This window comes from Vombatus ursinus, unplaced genomic scaffold (assembly GCF_900497805.2).
Source record: "Vombatus ursinus unplaced genomic scaffold, bare-nosed wombat genome assembly UNPS02014813.1, whole genome shotgun sequence".
NCBI classification, from domain to species: Eukaryota; Metazoa; Chordata; class Mammalia; order Diprotodontia; family Vombatidae; genus Vombatus; species Vombatus ursinus.
This window is the reverse complement of record NW_020954591.1, coordinates 7,100,010-7,105,142: the sequence shown is the minus strand read 5'-3', so window position 1 is coordinate 7,105,142 and position 5,133 is coordinate 7,100,010. Positions and strand designations below refer to the sequence as shown.

The window sequence follows — 5,133 nt, the reverse complement described above, 5'->3', positions numbered from 1 at the left end:
TTATCGATTTTTTTTCCTTTTACATACCAGTCTGTTATTTCCCATTATACTGTTTCATACACATGCACACACACACACACACACACACACACACAGTGAGCCCTCCCATGTCACAAAGGAAAGCAGTGAAACAAAAAAGACAATATCCATCAACAAAAACAGCATTCAGTCCTCATAGCCACCCATCTCTTTACAGAGAGGATGGAATTGTGTATCATCATCTGTGGAACCAAGATTGGTCATTTCAATTAATCTGAGTTCAGCAACCTTTAACTGTTTGTAGTCATTGTATTTACTGTTCTCTTGGTTCTGCTTACTTTACTTAACAAGATTAATTTAATAGTGATAAAAACAAAGTCCTAAGCTTGATTTTAAAAAAAGTCAAGTGTGCAATTACATGAAGGGGGAAGCACTGTTAGACATGTGTGAAAGGCATCATTTTAATGGACAAGCAAGCTGAAAATGAATCAACAGACAAAAAAGTGAATACCAACTCTATTTATATTAATAAAACCACAGCATTGAGAATGCAAGAAAGAATAGTTCCATTGTACTCTGCTGTATTTGGGTTGCGTCTGAAATTTTCTATTTGTCTCTGGACATCACATTTCAGAGTGGACGTTGACAAGCTGGAGCACGTCTAGAGGAGGATGACCAAGATTATGGGGGGAGGAGCACTCAAAACTATGCCATGTGAGGTTTGGTTGGTAAAACTGGGATTATTTCACTTTGGGGTGAAATGCCAATACGGGCATTGAGGCGACACATACATACACACTGAGCCTTTGGGAAGACTCGAGGGACTTGATAGCTGTTTTCAAGCATTTGAAAAAGGGTCATTTAGAAGAAGCATTAAACTTCTTCCATTTGGCCTCAGACATAGTGGTCAGGACTATGGCATTTGTAAGGAAGTAGACTTACATTTAATGTAAAGAAAAACTTCCCCAAAAGCTACTCCAAAGTGAAATGAGCTTCCTTAGCACATGGTGAGTTCCTCACCATTGGGCATTTTCAAAGCAAGACTGGATGACCGCATGTCAGGGATATTGTGGAGAAGATTCCTGTTTGGATGGATGTTGGATGAAGATATTTGTTCAGGTGACCTCTGAGATCCCTTCTAACTCGAGGTTCTGCATTTTTTTTATGACATTAGGGCATTAATAAGATTAGGAAATGCTTGAAATTGTTGCTGTGGAATATGTGTTAAGGAATCACAAAAAAAAAAAAAAAAAATACCAAGCAGCCAGTTGAGGATGGGAAGCATGAATTTGTAATGGATCAAGCCTGCAGAGTTCTTTGACAATCTCCATCAAGCCTCTTGGCTTTGGAAGAGGACCTAAAAAAGATATTTGCACTGATTAAGAATTAGGAATTGGCATCAGGGACGATAAAAGGTCGAGGGTAACAATAACAACAATGATGATGATAACATTAATAGCACCTAACATTTGCATTGTGCTTACTGTATGCCAGGCACTGTGCTAAGCACTTTACAATTTTATCTCATTTGTTCCACACAACAATCCTGGGAAGGAGGTGCTACTATCATACCCATTTTACAGATGAGGAAAATGATTTAAACAGGTTAAGTGACTTACTCAGGGTCACATAGCTAGTAAGTGTCTGAGGTTGGAGTTGAACTCAGGTCTTCCTGACACAAGGGCCAGCACTCTCTACTACATACCTCTATGCCCATATTGGGCATTTTTAGAAGGGATGACATTTTAGTGACTGACGTGAGACCCTAAGTTGAACAAAAGAGGTTAGTGGACTGAGTAGTATTAAGGATTAAGCGTCTGGACAGAACAGTGAAGGTGGATGTGCTTCTTGTGGGTCATGAGTTAGCCATTCAAAGACAGCGCATGGAAACATGGCCTGTAGTTGTCTCTGGAACAAAATACTCAAAACGCTATTGTGGCAATTGATTTTTAGTTCCATTTTGAAATAAGATTTTCAAGTTTAGCTTACGTCAGTCCAAATTCTCTTCTGCCTCAGCTGCTTCTTATCACTTTTAACATTCACTACGTGAAGAGATGAAATATGGGCTAAATTGGATCCCGGGAGGAAAATCTAATGGAGTTCAGTACTTCATCCTTTATATCATGAAGAAATAAACACTTGGAGTTTCTCATCAATTCGTTTTGATGAGTCTGTCGGCAGTCAGGCTGCTCTGAGGAACTGCTGGGTAAAAATCCATGACACCTTCGCTCAGGAGGCATTTGGTGGTGCAGTAGCTAGAACACTGGGCCCAGAGTCAGAAAGATCTGAGTTCAGATATGACCCCAGACACTTCCTAGCATTGTGACCTTGGGAAAGTCACTTAACCTCTCTCTGCCTCAGTTTCTCCAACTGTCAAATGGGGATAATAATAGTACCTTCGTCACATGAGATAAAATTTGTAAAAAGCACTTAGCACAGTGCCTGGCACACAGTAGGGAATATATATATGCTTATTCTTTTCCCCTCTTCAGAAGAGGATGATCCTTTTCTGTAGGAGACAAATATTCCCGGAAGCTCCTAAGAACTCTTGAAATCACACCTTAGTGAGACTGGAGCTACAGAAAGATTCATCTTGCTAACTAATGGATGATAATAGTAGCTCACACTAAATGGCAATTTACAGCTTACAAAGCACTTTCCTAACAGCTCATTTTGTTGCTGTTATGCAGTTGTTTTAGTCGTGTCTGACTCTTCATGATGCCATTTGGGGTTTTCTTGACAGTGATAATGGAGTGGTTTGCCATTTCCTTTTCCAGCTCATTTAACAGATGAGGAAACTGAGGCAAACAGGGTGAAGTGACTTGTCCAAGGTCACACAACTAGTAAGTGTCTGAGGCCAGATTTGAACTCAGGAAGATGAGTCTTCCTGATTGCAAGCCCAGTGCTCTATTCAGTGTACCACCCAGTTTCCCCCTACAGCCCAGTTTAGAGGTGAAGAGACAAGCAAATGGTTTACCCCTGGCAAGTTCTGCACCATCCTCTCCTAGTCTGTGGTAAGATGCCTCTTCATAAGTAGAGTTGCTCTGTCATAGACTAATTTGTACTTCAGCATCTTTGGTATTAGGTCACTTGCCCATAGAGCTGGCTTGTATAATCACGTACACAGGATCATAGGATCGTAAATTTTGAGCTGGAAGGAATCTTGAAGGTCATCCAGTTCAACCTTCCCCCTCTCTCCCTCTCCATTTCATAGCTGAAGAAAGTGAGGTCTGGCCCAAGGTCACACTAGTAGTAAGTAGCAGAGTCAGCATTTGAACACAGATCCTATACCTCCAAACCGAGTGCCCCTCCATTGGACTCTTCTGCCTCCTTCCATGATGTGATTTGTGGTACTCGGTTGAACTGGAATATGCGCTGCTTTCACTGACACCACCTGAAATGCACATACTACCCACGCTATTTGGGGTTAAAATATTGAATGCCTCTGTTACAACTAAAATATTACCTGAGACTGGGTGACATTGCTGTTCATTAGCTCATCAAGAAAAAAACAGGGAATAACTGAAAACAATTTGGCCAACTTCAATTTTGCCGGGGCCCACCCTGGACAGCTAAATAACTGAGCTGTGCATATCTCTCCAATCTTTCTCTTCCCCTCCCTTTTTTGGAGACAATGGGGTTGAGTAACTTGCCCAGGGTCACACAGCTAGTAAGTGTCTGAGGTCAGATTTGAACTCAAGTCCTCCTGATTCCAGGGTCAGTTGCTCTATCTGATGGGGTATGGGCCCAAGCTGAGACCTTTGTCCCAATTTGGGCCCGATTTGTCTGCAGGGGCCCTAGGAAAACCCTTGGACTGTCCTTGAATTCTCCCACCTGAGGCCATAATTCCATCAATTGGCCTTTCACTGTGGCTACTCCCTATCTCCCAATTCTCTGTTACCCTTGACCTAGACTAGCCCTCCATTATCTTACCTCCTTATGGCCCCAGGCCACTTCCTAACCTTAATCCTATGTAGGCTTAATTCTCCCTTGGCCACAGTGGTCCAGGTCCCTGGCATTCTATTACCTCACAGTCCCTGCTACTTCCCTACTCCTAGATCTCTCCCATAGTCTTTGTGTACATAAGGTCCATCTTGTCTCCATTAAAGTGCTCAGATTCTTACATTCTAGCCAATAACTCACAGATGCTCAGATTCCTTAAGAGTCTGGCTAATATGGTGGCTCTTTAATAAACCTTGTCTCTGGCTGAAAGAAGGCTTGGGTTGAATTCTTTCGGGCAGGACCTTCGTGTCATGATCTCGGGGTCCCAGCACCCCAAAACCTCTAGACCTCATCATATCCACTGTGCCACCAAACTGCCACCCTCCCCCTCCCCGACCCTCCACTCCCCCATCCCCTATCCCCCACTCATTTTGAGAATTAAATTATGAAGCTGAGGTGACAAATTATATCACAGGATCTCAATTCAGAGCATCATAGATTTACAGCTGGAAGAGATGAGGAGCCTGAGGTGAGGGAGGTTAAATTACTCACTCAAGGTCACACAGAAAGCTGTCAGATGGGATCAGAATGGTCCTCTTGTCCTCCTGAGACCCCAGTGACTGAGTACAAGTGGAACAAACCCCCCCTTTATAAAACAGCCAACAAGTCACTCAGTCTTTGCTTGTAGATCTTTGGTGAGGGAAAATCCACTACCTCCATAGGCAGGCTTTTCACCTTGGGCTAGCTCTATTGCTTAAAAAAAAAAATCCTTTCTCTTTAGCCTAAAGCTCTCTCTGTAACTTCTAAGCACTGCCCTCCTGGCAATACTAAAATCAATTATCTATAACCCTTGCTGGCTTGTTTATAGTGAGAGTTCCTGAATATTATGGTACACATACCTTATTTATGCTTCACTTCGTAGATTTCACCCCTACCCGATTTTCTTCTTTCATTTGGATGAAATACAAATGGAGCTGAACTCTGTGAGGAGCATTATTGTTGCATATTTTCCTTCAGTTTCCTTTTCTAGTATTTTCATACCCTCTGATTTGTATTCTTATACTTCTCCCTTTATTTGCATACTTAAAGCTTTCAGGGGGGAAAAATAGCTGTATGTATGCAGAGAAGCATTATTTGTATTTTTGTTATTCTTCACTAGATAATAAAGGTTAAAAATATGTCCTTTTGATAACAAAGAATTTTCTTGCTATC

The 5,133-nt window shown here is 41.8% G+C and overlaps 1 long non-coding RNA gene across 1 annotated transcript; it reads right to left on the bottom strand.

Annotated features, from left to right (window-relative positions):
* Window positions 1–1,242: 1,242 nt before the first annotated feature.
* LOC114054440 lies at window positions 1,243–4,918 on the bottom strand. The gene is made up of 3 exons (XR_003570480.1): window positions 4,821–4,918; window positions 3,271–3,373; window positions 1,243–1,336 (listed from the first exon to the last, which is right to left on the bottom strand). It is a non-coding gene; the product is annotated as an uncharacterized LOC114054440 (long non-coding RNA).
* Between the last annotated feature and the right edge of the window lie 215 nt (window positions 4,919–5,133).